Here is a 13,680-nt window from a genome sequence, read left to right on the forward strand (position 1 = left end):
GATTTGTTTGGGATACCAGGCTATGGAGAGAGTCGGGAGCACTGTCGGAGGTGTTGCCCTTCGGATAAGACGTTAAACCGAGGCCCCTCAGGTGGGAGTAAAAGATCTGACGGCCATTATTTCAAATAAGGGCTGGGGGGTGTTGGGGGTGCGAGGGTTCTCCCCGGTGTCCAGGGGCCAATACATATCCCTTAACCACCATCTTTACAGCAGATAATCTGATCTGTGCTAATTGCCATGTTTCCTACATCACAACAGTGACAACATTCCGAAAATACTTCATTGGCTGTAAAGCACTTTGGGATGTTCTGTGGTCGTGAAAGGCGCTATATAGATGCAAGTTCTTTTTTTAAGATTAAAGACGCAACTTGTAATCTGCGTTTTGGTGTGGCGATGGTGAATTGGTAGAAGGAGGTTCTTGTAGGAGGTCCATCCCATAATATAAAGGGGAAGAGGTATTGAAGAGATGCGGGGCGGTGTCATAGAGTCATACAGCACAGAAACAGGCCCTTCAGCCCATCAAGCACCTATCTGTTCTAATCCCATTTTCCAGCACTTGGCCCGTAGCCTTGTATGCTATGGTGTTTCAAGTGTTCATCTAAATACTTCTTAAATGTTGTGAGGGTTCCTGCCTCTACCACCTCTTCAGGCAGTGCGTTCCAGATTCCAACCACCCTCTGGGTGAAAACATTTTTTTTCAAATCCCCTCTAAACCTCCTGCCCCTTACCTTAAATCTATGCCCCCTGGTTATTGACCCCTCCGCTTAGGGAAAAAGTCTCTTCCTATCTAACCTATCAATGCCCCTCATAATTTTGTATACCTCAATCATGTCCCCCCTCAGCTTTCTCTGTTCTAAGGAAAACAACCCTAGCCTTTTCAGTCTCTCTTCATAGCTGAAATGCTCCAGCCCAGGCAACATACTGGTGAATCTCCTCTGCACCCTCTCCTTCCTATAGTGTGATGCCCAGAACTGTACACAGTATTCCAGCTGTGGCCTAACTAGTGTTTTATACAGCTCCATCATAACCTCCCTGCTCTTATATTCTATGCCTCGGCTAATAAAGGCAAGTATCCCATATGCCTTCCTAACCACCTTATCTACCTGTGCTGCTGCCTTCAGTGATCTATGGACAAGTACACCAAGGTCCCTCTGACCTTCTGTACTTCCTAGGGTCCTACCATCCATTGATATATTCCCTTGCCTTGTTAATCCTCCCAAAATGCATCACCTCACACTTCTCAGGATTAAACTCCATTTGCCACTGCTCCGCCCATCTTACCAGCCCGTCTATATCGTCCTGTAATCTAAGGCTTTCCTCCTCACTATTTACAACACCACCAATTTTCGTGTCATCCGCGAACTTACTGATCATACCTCCTGCATTCACGTCTAAATCATTAATGTACACTACAAACAGAAAGTGGGGGGGGGGAGGGGTCAGGTTTGTTGCAAACAAAGTTTTGCTTTCACGTCTGTTAACTCAGTAACTCTGTGGCTTTTACGCCAGCCTGTCTGAACAGCAATCCGGACACAAGTGAGTTACTATTCAAGGTTGACATGTGTATCCTTTTACACTGTCTCCTGCCTCGGAACGTGAGCCCTGTCAGTGAGGGAATAGAAGGCCTTATTCAGGGCTCACGTGGAAATTAACATCAAAAGAACCCCTATTGGTTACTCCTCTCTCATTTCTTTGAATCTATTTTCGGATTTCTTGAATTGACCTGCAGGAGCAACGTGAGACAGACCGCCGGGAGTTTTCCTGAAGAAATTTTCCGACCTGCTCTTCAGAGGTTGGGTCCGGGAATATTATAAATGGGGAGGCCACTCAGCCCTTTGAGTCTGCTACACCGTTCAGTTAGATCACAGCTGATTTACCTGTCTTTGCCCCTTAAAATTTCTAAGGTCAAGAGACCAGATCTGGAGGAGATCGAGGGCCACACCAGGAGCAGAGAGAGAGAGAGAGAGAAGGGTTACGTTTCCCACAGTGGGCAGCTGACCTTTGACTCAGCTTTCCCACCGCGGGAAGGAGCCGTTCTCCGCACTTGGCTGTCGGAGCCTCCGGATTCTTAGAAACTCCCAAGTTCGGCCTGGTGTGCGTCCTAGAAAAATAAATAAAATCGGGAGCTGCGCCAAGGGTAGGGGGGAGAGTGACTCTGGTTTGGCCATATTCATGACGCACTTTCTCTTCCAGATTCTGGTTTCTGAATTCAGTAAGCTGACGATGAGAGGAAATATGATTAGCAAATTCCACCCTATCCTGGGGCTCCATTACGCTGTGAGAAATGGAACCAGTCGCCCCACTTCAGAGGCTTTTCTAACTTTGTTTACATGATCTGTTTTTTAAATGAATTGTTTTTTTAATGAGCTGGAAGGCAAGACTGTTTATCATTTAAAAAAAAAAGTACTGCACCTTTTCTTTTGGAAGTTCTCAAAGGTTTTGCATTTAGATTGAAGGGGACTAGATTTGCTTTAAACGTTGTCATAAGGTAGGAAATGCGGCAACCAATTTGCACACAGCAAGATCCCACCAACAGCGATGTAATTATGGTCAGATAACCTGGCCTGTCGGAAGACCTTGCACAAATCAACGATTCTCGGAAGACCGCCATCATTAACAACGAGCTCAGTAGATTCAATGTGGACATTGCAGCACTTCAGGAGACTCGCCTCCCCGCGAGTGGCTCTCTAGCAGAGCAAGACTACACCTTCTTCTGGCAGGGCAGGGATCCTGAAGAACCAAGACAGCATGGAGTGGGCTTCGCCATCAGAAACTCCTTGCTCAGCATGATAGAGCCTCCCTCAAATGGCTCGGAACGCATACTGTCCATCCGACTGCTCACCACCTCTGGTCCAGTACACCTACTCAGCATCTATGCTCCAACACTCTGCTCCGCACCTGAAGCTAAAGACCAGTTCTATGAACAACTCCATAACATCATTAGCAGCATCCCCAACACCGAACACCTATTCCTGCTGGGGGACTTTAATGCCAGGGTTGGGGCCGACCATGACTCATGGCCCTCCTGCCTTGGGCGCTATGGCGTTGGAAGGATGAATGAGAACGGGCAGAGACTGCTTGAGTTGTGTACCTATCATAACCTCTGCATCACCAACTCGTTCTTTCACACTAAACCCTGTCACCAGGTTTAATGGAGGCACCCAAGATCACGTCGTTGGCACCAGCTAGACCTCATTGTCACAAGGCGAGCCGCCTTAAACAGTGTTCAAATCACACGCAGCTTCCACAGTGCGGACTGCGACACCGACCACTCCCTGGTGTGCAGCAAGGTTAGACTCAGACCAAAGAAGTTGCATCATTCCAAGCAGAAGGGCCACCCGCGCATCAACACGAGCAGAATTTCTCACCCACAGCTGTTACAAAAATTTCTAAATTCACTTGTAACAGCCCTTCAAAACACTCCCACAGGGGATGCTGAGACCAAGTGGGCCCACATCAGAGACGCCATCTATGAGTCAGCTTTGACCACCTACGGCAAAAGTGCGAAGAGAAATGCAGACTGGTTTCAATCTCATAATGAAGAGCTGGAACCTGTCATAGCCGCTAAGCGCATTGCACTTTTGAACTACAAGAAAGCCCCCAGCGATTTAACATCCGCAGCACTTAAAGCAGCCAGAAACACTGCACAAAGAACAGCTAGGCGTTGCGCAAACGACTACTGGCAACACCTATGCAGTCATATTCAGCTGGCCTCAGACACCGGAAACATCAGAGGAATGTATGATGGCATGAAGAGAGCTCTTGGGCCAACCATCAAGAAGATCGCCCCCCTCAAATCTAAATCGGGGGACATAATCACTGACCAACGCAAACAGATGGACCGCTGGGTTGAGCACTACCTAGAACTGTACTCCAGGGAGAATGCTGTCACTGAGACTGCCCTCAATGCAGCCCAGCCTCTACCAGTCATGGATGAGCTGGACATACAGCCAACCAAATCGGAACTCAGTGATGCCATTGATTCCCTAGCCAGCGGAAAAGCCCCTGGGAAGGACAGCATTACCCCTGAAATAATCAAGAGTGCCAAGCCTGCTATACTCTCAGCACTACATGAACTGCTATGCCTGTGCTGGGACGAGGGAGCAGTACCCCAGGACATGCGCAATGCCAACATCATCACCCTCTATAAAAACAAAGGTGACCGCGGTGACTGCAACAACTACCGTGAAATCTCCCTGCTCAGCATAGTGGGGAAAGTCTTTGCTCGAGTCGCTCTGAACAGGCTCCAGAAGCTGGCCGAGCGCGTCTACCCTGAGGCACAGTGTGGCTTTCGTGCAGAGAGATCGACTATTGACATGCTGTTCTCCCTTCGTCAGATACAGGAGAAATGCCGTGAACAACAGATGCCCCTCTACATTGCTTTCATTGATCTCACCAAAGCCTTTGACCTCGTCAGCAGACGTGGTCTCTTCAGACTACTAGAAAAGATCGGATGTCCACCAAAGCTACTAAGTATCATCACCTCATTCCATGACAATATGAAAGGCACAATTCAACATGGTGGCTCCTCATCAGAGCCCTTTCCTATCCTGAGTGGTGTGAAACAGGGCTGTGTTCTCGCACCCACACTTTTTGGGATTTTCTTCTCCCTGCTGCTTTCACATGCGTTCAAATCCTCTGAAGAAGGAATTTTCCTCCACACAAGATCAGGGGGCAGGTTGTTCAACCTTGCCCGTCTAAGAGCGAAGTCCAAAGTACGGAAAGTCCTCATCAGAGAACTCCTCTTTGCTGACGATGCTGCTTTAACATCTCACACTGAAGAATGCCTGCAGAGTCTCATCGACAGGTTTGCGTCTGCCTGCAATGAATTTGGCCTAACCATCAGCCTCAAGAAAACGAACATCATGGGGCAGGATGTCAGAAATGCTCCATCCATCAATATTGGCGACCACGCTCTGGAAGTGGTTCAAGAGTTCACCTACCTAGGCTCAACTATCACCAGTAACCTGTCTCTAGATGCAGAAATCAACAAGCGCATGGGTAAGGCTTCCACTGCTATGTCCAGACTGGCCAAGAGAGTGTGGGAAAATGGCGCACTGACACGGAACACAAAAGTCCGAGTGTATCAGGCCTGTGTCCTCAGTACCTTGCTCTACGGCAGCGAGGCCTGGACAACGTATGCCAGCCAAGAGCGACGTCTCAATTCATTCCATCTTCGCTGCCTTCGGAGAATACTTGGCATCAGGTGGCAGGACTATATCTCCAACACAGAAGTCCTTGAAGCGGCCAACACCCCCAGCTTATACACACTACTGAGTCAGCGGCGCTTGAGATGGCTTGGCCATGTGAGCCGCATGGAAGATGGCAGGATCCCCAAAGACACCTTGTACAGCGAGCTCGCCACTGGTATCAGACCCACCGGCCGTCCATGTCTCCGTTATAAAGACGTCTGCAAACGCGACATGAAATCGTGTGACATTGATCACAAGTCGTGGGAGTCAGTTGCCAGCATTCGCCAGAGCTGGCGGGCAGCCATAAAGACAGGGCTAAATTGTGGCGAGTCGAAGAGACTTAGTAGTTGGCAGGAAAAAAGACAGAGGCGCAAGGGGAGAGCCAACTGTGCAACAGCCCCAACAAACAAATTTCTCTGCAGCACCTGTGGAAGAGCCTGTCACTCTAGAATTGGCCTTTATAGCCACTCCAGGCGCTGCTTCACAAACCACTGACCACCTCCAGGCGCGTATCCATTGTCTCTCGAGATAAGGAGGCCCAAAAGAAGAAATCTGATGTTGGTTGAGGGATAAATATTGGCCCCAGGGCAGCAGGGAAAACTCCCCACTGCTCTTCTTTGAAATAGTGGCTGCGGGATCTTTTACATCCACCTGACTAAAGAGTAAAACTCCCTCTACCCTGTCCCCATTAAACACTCCCAGGACAGGTACAGCACGGGGTTAGATACAGAGTAAAGCTCCCTCTACCCTGTCCCCATTAAACACTCCCAGGACAGGTACAGCACGGGGTTAGATACAGAGTAAAGCTCCCTCTACACTGTCCCCATCAAACACTCCCAGGACAGGTACAGCACAGGGGTTAGATACAGAGTAAAGCTCCCTCTACAAAAAAAGAAAAAAGAGAAAGAAAAAGAAAAAAAAAAAGCAGGGGTTGGCTGCTTCCTAATTGGGACTCCAGAGTGCATCAGCGAGGTGCAGCTGACAGTGCTGCAGTCAGTTGCTGTTGGAGAGGGAGTGCGGAGGACAGAACTGCAAAACCCTGAACAACCTTTGCTGCAGAGGAGGAAAGACTTTGACAAAAAGGCTGTATTTCGAGGTGGGTGTCGAGCACCAAACTTTCATTTCCTTTGGACTGTTGTGGGAGGTGGAAGAGGCCGGAACAACAAGGGGTGGGGGCTGCACAATTCTACAGGGAGCTGTGCAATTGCACTGAATACACAAGGAAGCTCCCTCCCCAACCTAATTGCCCAGCCTGGGTCAGCTGAAGCTGCCTGGCTACAGAGACAGAAGGATCGAACTAGTGCTTGGGCAGCTTTCAGCTGACCCAGGTGAAGACCCCTCCCCCAACCAGAAGTGTTTAAAGTGCTCTGAGTACCACCCTTGAAGGAGAAAAAAAAAAGCAAAGTCATCGCTTGCAGCCTGTCTTTCCCCTTTCCTGTATACCCTCAGCCTCTCCCCAAACCTCCTAGTTTGTTTGTTTTTGTTTGTTTGTTTGCTTGCCTGCAATTTGGGGGTGAGTTTGGCTCTTGAGCCATGGCAAGCCCATCATCACCGGTGGCGGGGCCTTCTCATACCTATGCGGCTGTAGCCTCTGTGGCCGCCCGTGTGACCCCATCACCTTTTAAGTTAATTACTTCAAGCCATGGGGTAAAGAGCTATCCCCACCCCAATATGTCTATAGAGGCCTGTGTAAAGGCAATGGCCGAGGTTGTCGGCCCCTCGGCCATTGTGGCAGCCTCAAAAATGTACGGGAAGGCTGTGTTCTTCCTGAAGACCGAGCGGGCCGTGTCCCTGGCCCTGAATAAAGGGCTCACTGTGGGTGGGACTTTCCTGCCGGTGGACCCTCCAGGGGCCACTGCGCAGCGGATAATGTTATCAAACGTCCCACCCTTTATTCCCAGTGAGCTCCTCCTTCCCCACCTGCACCATCTGGGGGAGGTGAGGTCGGGGATCACCTCAGTCCGGCTTGGTCTTCGGGAACACAGCCTCCAAAATGTCTACTCCTTCCGCCGCCAGTTATTTATGCAGCTGGCGCGGGAGGAGGACTTGGAGGGCCAATTTAATGTGGAGTTCCAGGAGACGGCCTACCGCGTCTTTTGGACCTCGGACGGGGCGCGGTACCACGTCTGCAAGGGGGTGGGGCATTTTCGTAAGAACTGCCCCAACCTCCCGGCCGCCAGCTCCACCTCGGCGGCCCAGAGTGGTTCCACAGCACCTCCTCCCACTCCCCCCACACATCCAACAGACAGCGCTCAGTCGGTTCCGGAGGCTGTGGTTTTCACAGCCTCCAGCGGGGAGGGGAGTGCCCGTCCGAGTGGAAGGAAGACGCGGAGGCAAAAGAAACATCATGAGGCGCGTCCCCTGGACACATTGAAACAACCCGAGCCTGAGCTCAGCCCAAAGCCCGTTCTAACGGAATCCACCTGTCCCAGGGCTGGGCTCAGGCCCAGGGTGACTTAAAAAAAAAAAAGGAGGGTGCGGAGGCGGAGGCCTCTGATGACATGGAGGTCTCTGAGCCTCTGTGCCCTGGTGCGAAAAAGAGGAGAAGGCACCCCTCCACAGAGTTAACGAGGGGCCCTGAGGCGCAGGGCCCATCTGTTGGAGGGGAGCTGTCTCCTGTTTCGGGTCCCCAGGTTTCCCTACCGCCACCACCAAGGCTACAGAGTCCGGGCAGGAGCTCCCTATTCCTCAGGATGGAGGGGAGGGGAAGGCCCCGGTACATGAGGCCCCTCCTGAAGGAGTAAGTGGGGCCCTGCTTTTGGTGGGGGAGCCTGAGGACGCCGCCCATTCTGCCACTGCCACTGGGACGGGTGCCCTGAGTAGAGGGGAGGGCGGGGCCCCAAAGGGTCGGCCCTCCCAGCCGGAGTCCACCACCAACCAGGAGACACCAGACCCGGTTATAACCGAGAATGCTGCCCCATCTGCTGGGCCTGTGGGTGCTGGTGGAGCAGGAGATGGCCTCCTCTCCGCCTCCGGTCTCGGCTCCGGCTGGATTTCCGGAGTCGGGAACTTCTGTCTCCCCTGGACCACTCATTGGCCTGGGGACGGAGGTGGAGGGGGGTCCTGAGCTGCTGGCGCCCACAGGCTCCAGTTTCACAGTAGAACCCAGAGAGGACCCCTCCGCCATCGATCCTGGGGGTAGAATCGTGACGGAGGCGGGACCAGCTGGCGCGGCCGGGACGTCCGCCCCACAGTGTGTGGTGGATGTGTCGGCCGCTGGCGGTGACGACCCAGAGGAGGATGGGGATTCGGTGTGGGGCACGGAGGATGACCTTGATTCCATCGCCAGTGAGGTGGTGGAGTCCCTCGTGCCTCCCACCGAATCTCCTCTCATCCCCACGGCGGAACTCCGGGATTTCCTCGCGGCTTGCAGAGGTTGCCGCAATAAAGTTCAGCTGGCCCTCGGCTGTTGGTCGAATCTGGCGCTGATCATCCAGTCCGTCCGTGCTGCCCTGAAGATAACGGGCAAGCGCGCGGGCGTGAAACTGGTTGAGAGGCGCCGTTTTAACGTGTTCCTCAATGGGTTGCTGGGGGAGTGGAGGACCAGGTGCACTTCCACTCCCTCCTCACAGTGAGCTGTTGGTGACGGGTTTTAAGTACCTTTGACATGAAGATAACCATAGCCAGCCTCAACATCAACGGCAGCAGGGGGTCTCACCGCAGATTTCACAATCTCTCAGTCCTTAGGGAAGGGAGATACGCGGTGGGCTTTCTGCAGGAAACCCACACCGTTCCGGGAGACGAAGCCACCTGGCTCCTGGAGTGGCAGGGTGGGGTCTACATGAGTCACCTCACCCCTATTTCTAGTGGGGTGGCTATCTTGTTGGCCCCGACTTTTCAGCCGGAGATCTTGGGGGTCAAGGAGCTAGTGCCGGGCTGCTTGCTCCACCTCGCCGTTCGCCTGGGTAGTGTGCCTCTCCACTTTGTGAACGTGTACGCGCCCAGGCCCGGTGCGTCGCAAGCGTGCTTCTTTGAAGAAGTGTCCGCTCTCTTGAGCTCCATCGATAGCGGCGAGTGCATCATCCTCGAGGGGGATTTTAACTGCACCCTCGAGGTGGGGGATCGCTCCGGTCCCCAGCGCGGCCAAGCATCGGTGGAGAAGTTGAGGGGACTGATCAGCTCCCTCAACTTGGTGGATGTCTGGCGGAATCTCCATCCCGACTCCAGCGCCTTCATGTGGAGGTCTGGAGGAGGAGGGTCGCGAATCGACCGCCTCTACTTTTCGCAGGCGTACGTCTCCCGCGTCTCGGTGGCCTCCATGCGGCTGGTGCCGTGCTTGGTCCACCGCCTGGTGTGGGCGGAGTTCACTCCGCTCCACACGAGGGCGGGGTCCGCGTACTGGCACTTCAACAACCGGCTGCTGGAGGACGAGCGATTCCGGGACTTGTTCTGTTGATTCTGGGCCGATTGGAGAAGGAAGCAGGGGGGCTTCCCCTCCTTGAGGCTATGGTGGGATGTGGGCAAGACTCACATCCGCGTCTTCTGTCAGGAGTATGCGAAGGGGTCGACCAAGAGGCGGGAAGCCGAGATCAGACGCCTTGAGAGGGAGGTGCCCGACTTGGAGTCCCGCCTCTGTCATGCCGTCGTGGACCCGGCCATGTGGCAGGCGTACAAAGAGAAGAAGGGCGCGCTGAGGGACCAGCAGCTCATAGGGTCCCGAGGCGCGTACGTGAGGTCGCGGATCCAGATCCTGGAAGATTTGGACCGCGCCTCACCCTTCTTCTACTCGCTGGAAAAATGGCAGGGGGTCCGTAAGCAGCTCGTTGAGCTGCTGGCTGACGACGGATCCTCCATCACGGATCCGGAGGGAATGGGCCTCCTGGTCCGTACTTATTACAGTGTGTTGTTCTCTCCCGATCCGTCCAGCGAGGATGCGCGCAGAGTTTTGTGGGAGGACCTGCTGCAGGTCAGCCTGGAGGGCGCCGAAGGATTGGATGCTCCGCTCACGTTGGCGGAGGTGACCGGTGCCCTCCGCCAGCTCTCGAGGGGCAAATCCCCAGGACTGGACGGGCTGACTGTGGAGTTCCTCAGGGCGTTCTGGGACGTCCTGGGGGACGATTACGCGCGGGTCCTGGGGGAAAGCCTGGCGACCGGGGAGATGCCCCTCTCGTGGCGCAGGGCGGTCATTGTCCTGCTGCCGAAGAGGGGCGATCTCCGCCTGCTTAAAAACTGGCGTCCGGTCTCCCTCCTCAGCACGGATTATAAAATTTTTGCCCGGGCTATGTCTACCCGCCTGGGCTCCATGCTGGGCTCCATGCTGGCCCACGTGATCCAGTCCTACACGGTCCCGGACCAGTCCATCCAGGACAACATCCACCTGGTCCGGGATCTGATCCATCTTTCCCAGAGGACTGGTCAGTCGGTCGCCTTTCTCTCCCTCGATCAGGAGAAAGCGTTCGACAGGGTGGATCACGAATACCTTTTCGGGACTCTGCGCGCTTTTGGACTTGGGCCGCATTTCGTGGCCCGGGTCCGACTTTTATAGGCCGCCGCAGAGTGTCTAGTCAAAGTTAACGGGTCCTTGACGGCGCCCCTTCGCTTTGGGAGAGGAGTGCGTCAGGGATGTCCCATGTCCGGCCAATTGTATACCATCTGCGTGGAGCCCTTCCTGTGCCTGCTTCGCAGGAGATTGACGGGATTGGCTCTGTGCGAGCCGACCATGCGGGTCGTCCTCTCGGCTTACGCTGACGACGTGCTCCTCGCGGTCACAGATCCCGTTGACTTGCGGAGGATGCGCGACTGCCAGCAGACCTTTTCTGCCGCGTCCTCTGCGAGGATCAATTGGGAGAAATGTTCCGGACTCCTGGTGGGTCAGTGGCTCCCTGCAGGAGGAGATGACACCTTTTGCGTGGAGCACCACGCACCTCCTCTATCTGGGAGTCCACCTTAGCCCCGCTGAGGAAGCCTGGCCAGCAAACTGGCAGGAGTTGGAGCGAAAGTCACCGCTAGGCTGGGGCGCTGGACAGGACTGCTCCGAGTGCTTTCCTACAGGGGCCGAGCGTTGGTCATAAACCAACTGGTGGCCTCCATGTTGTGGTACCGGTTGTTCACTTTGGCACCACCCCCTGCATTTGCCATCAAGATCCAGAAGAAACTCGTCGATTTCTTCTGGGGCAAGAGGAAACACTGGGTCTCTGCCGCGGTCCTGAGTCTCCCGATCGAGGAGGGCGGTCAGTCGCTGGTGTGCGTCCGCACCCAGGCTGCGACTCTCCGCCTTCGGACCCTGCAGAGATATCTGTACGTCGAGCGTCCTCCCAGATGGTGTGCGCTGGCGATGTATTTTTTGCGCCAGTGTCACTGCCTTCAAGACGACACGCAGCTCCCGGTGGAGTCCGTTAGCCGCGCCTCTCTGAGGGAGTTGCCAGTCTTTTACCGGGATCTATTCCGAGTCTGGAACATGGTCGCCTCCAGTCAGGGCGCTCCCCTGCCGGCGGAGGTGAGCGCCTCGGCTGTCCGGGCGGCCGACTCCGGGGACTGTCCGGCGGGCGGAGTAGCCGAAACCCCCGGGACGCCCCTCACTGCGGGTGGCGAGGGGGCTCGGGAGTGCAGAGCGATCCCGGCCGAGCTGACCCCCGCTCAGCCGGAGCTGCTCATTGGACCCAGGCCCCGAAACCATCCTCGGGAGCCGGTCCCGCACAACGCGAGCCGCCTCTCGGAAATGCCCTCCGTGCCATTCCAATTGGCGCGGAGGGGTTTCCTGTACGGGTTGCTCCTGCACACTCTCCACTTCCTCGCCCTCGTCAGCCGGCCGGACACGCCCTGGCGGTCCGCGTTGCCATCTGGCGGCGAGGGGAAACCCCGATGGAGGTCTCTCTACGCGGGAGTCTTCCCCCTTTACATCGGGGACCTGGGGTGGAGGGTGTTGCACAGGGCAGTCCCGTGCAATAGGCTTTTAAGTAGGTTCACGGACTCCCAGGCCTCCTGTACTTTCTGCGGCCTGGACGAGTCTGTGTTCCAAGTTTATACGGAGTGTGCGAGGTTGCAGCCCCTCTTTGAGTATCTGAAGGGGCTGCTCCTCAAGTTCTGGCTGCACTTCAGCTCCACGCTCCTGATCTTTGGGCACCCGGTGCAGAGGGACGTGGGCCGGGAGGAGGATCTCCTCGTCGGTCTGCTCCTGGGCCTGGCCAAGGTGGCAATTCACAGGTCCAGGCTGCGGGCCGTCGGTGGGTCCGTCCTCCCCGATTGCCTGCCCCTCTTCCGCGGTTACGTTCGCGCCCGGGTGTCCCTGGAGAAGGAGCATGCGGTGTCCGCCGGTACGCTTGAGACCTTCCGCGACCGGTGGGCACCGCAGGGACTGGAGTGCATCGTCGACGCCGAGAATGGCATTTTAATTTGAGTTTTTGTTTATTTTTCTGTTTTTAATAAAGTTGTTTTTGTAAATATGTATATAAAGGGGGCCGGAGGAATAAAGGAACCCTCGACAAAAAAAAAAACGGGCATAGATACAGAGTAAAGCTCCCTCTACACTAAAAAAAAACGGGGTTAGATACAGAGTAAAGCTCCCTCTACACTAAAAAGAAAAACGGGGTTAGATACAGAGTAAAGCTCCCTCTACACTGTCCCCATCAAACACTCCCAGGACAGGTACAGCACGGGGGTTAGATACAGAGTAAAGCTCCCTCTACACTGTCCCAGTTGTCTCTGATCCCAAAGCTTCCTCGATCTGGGCTGCCCCTGTCCAAACCCAGACTGTTGGACTTTCATGGAAAGAGGGAACTTGTATCCCATTTGGGCCCGGGCTGGATTGGGACCCTGGGGCGGAAGAGATGTGGGATGGGGCTGAGTCAGGGTCCCATGGCTGCCTCAGTTTGCATAAATGTTACCAAAGCAATATGTTTCTCGTTCTGAAGACGTCACTCGTTGACACTATTGAGGTTTCTGCCCAAAGTTGTTCCACGTCCCAAACTGTGACATCCGACCCTGAAACCATGGGAACCAACTCTTTCCTGTAATGGATTAAGTTTATCTATTCTGCATCGGTAAGAGAATCCAGGATACAGAACAAGGAGAGTACACATCTCGAGCCAAAAGGCCAAATTAAAGACTGTCTAGCACTACTTTGGTCTCATTTAAGTAGACCAAGCTTTTGTCCTATTTCCCGCTCGTTCTCTCAGCTCCTGAGCTGAAAGCTGTGCGGACATGAGCAGCTGGTCCTGGTCAGGGTAAGGCCTCACTCAGTGATGTCTCTCACCCAGAAACCCCTCCCCCCCCCCCCGTCCCGACTCAACGGTGTCCACTATGGCTCAGTAGGCAACCCCTTCGTTTCTGAGTCAGTAGGTCGTGGGTTGGAGCCCCCGCTCTAGAGACTTGAGCACGTAATCCTGGCCGACGCTCCCAGTGCAGCGCTGAGGGAGCCCTGCGCTGTCGGGGGTGGGGTGGGGTGGGGGGGGGGGACATCTTTCAGATGCGAGAGAGGCCCCATCTGACCTCTGAGGTGGACGTAAGCGGTTCCCATGACCACGAGCTTGAAGAAGTGCAGGGCGTTCTC

The 13,680-nt window shown here is 54.6% G+C and overlaps 1 protein-coding gene across 1 annotated transcript in view; it reads left to right on the forward strand.

The window, feature by feature from the left end:
• Positions 1-13,680, forward strand: part of LOC137357307 (multifunctional procollagen lysine hydroxylase and glycosyltransferase LH3-like) — a 58,959-nt gene that overhangs the window by 28,076 nt on the left and 17,203 nt on the right. The gene's annotated exons all lie outside the window — the stretch shown is intronic.

The sequence above is a fragment of the Heterodontus francisci genome, chromosome 48, assembly GCF_036365525.1.
Source record: "Heterodontus francisci isolate sHetFra1 chromosome 48, sHetFra1.hap1, whole genome shotgun sequence".
Lineage (NCBI taxonomy): Eukaryota > Metazoa > Chordata > Chondrichthyes > Heterodontiformes > Heterodontidae > Heterodontus > Heterodontus francisci.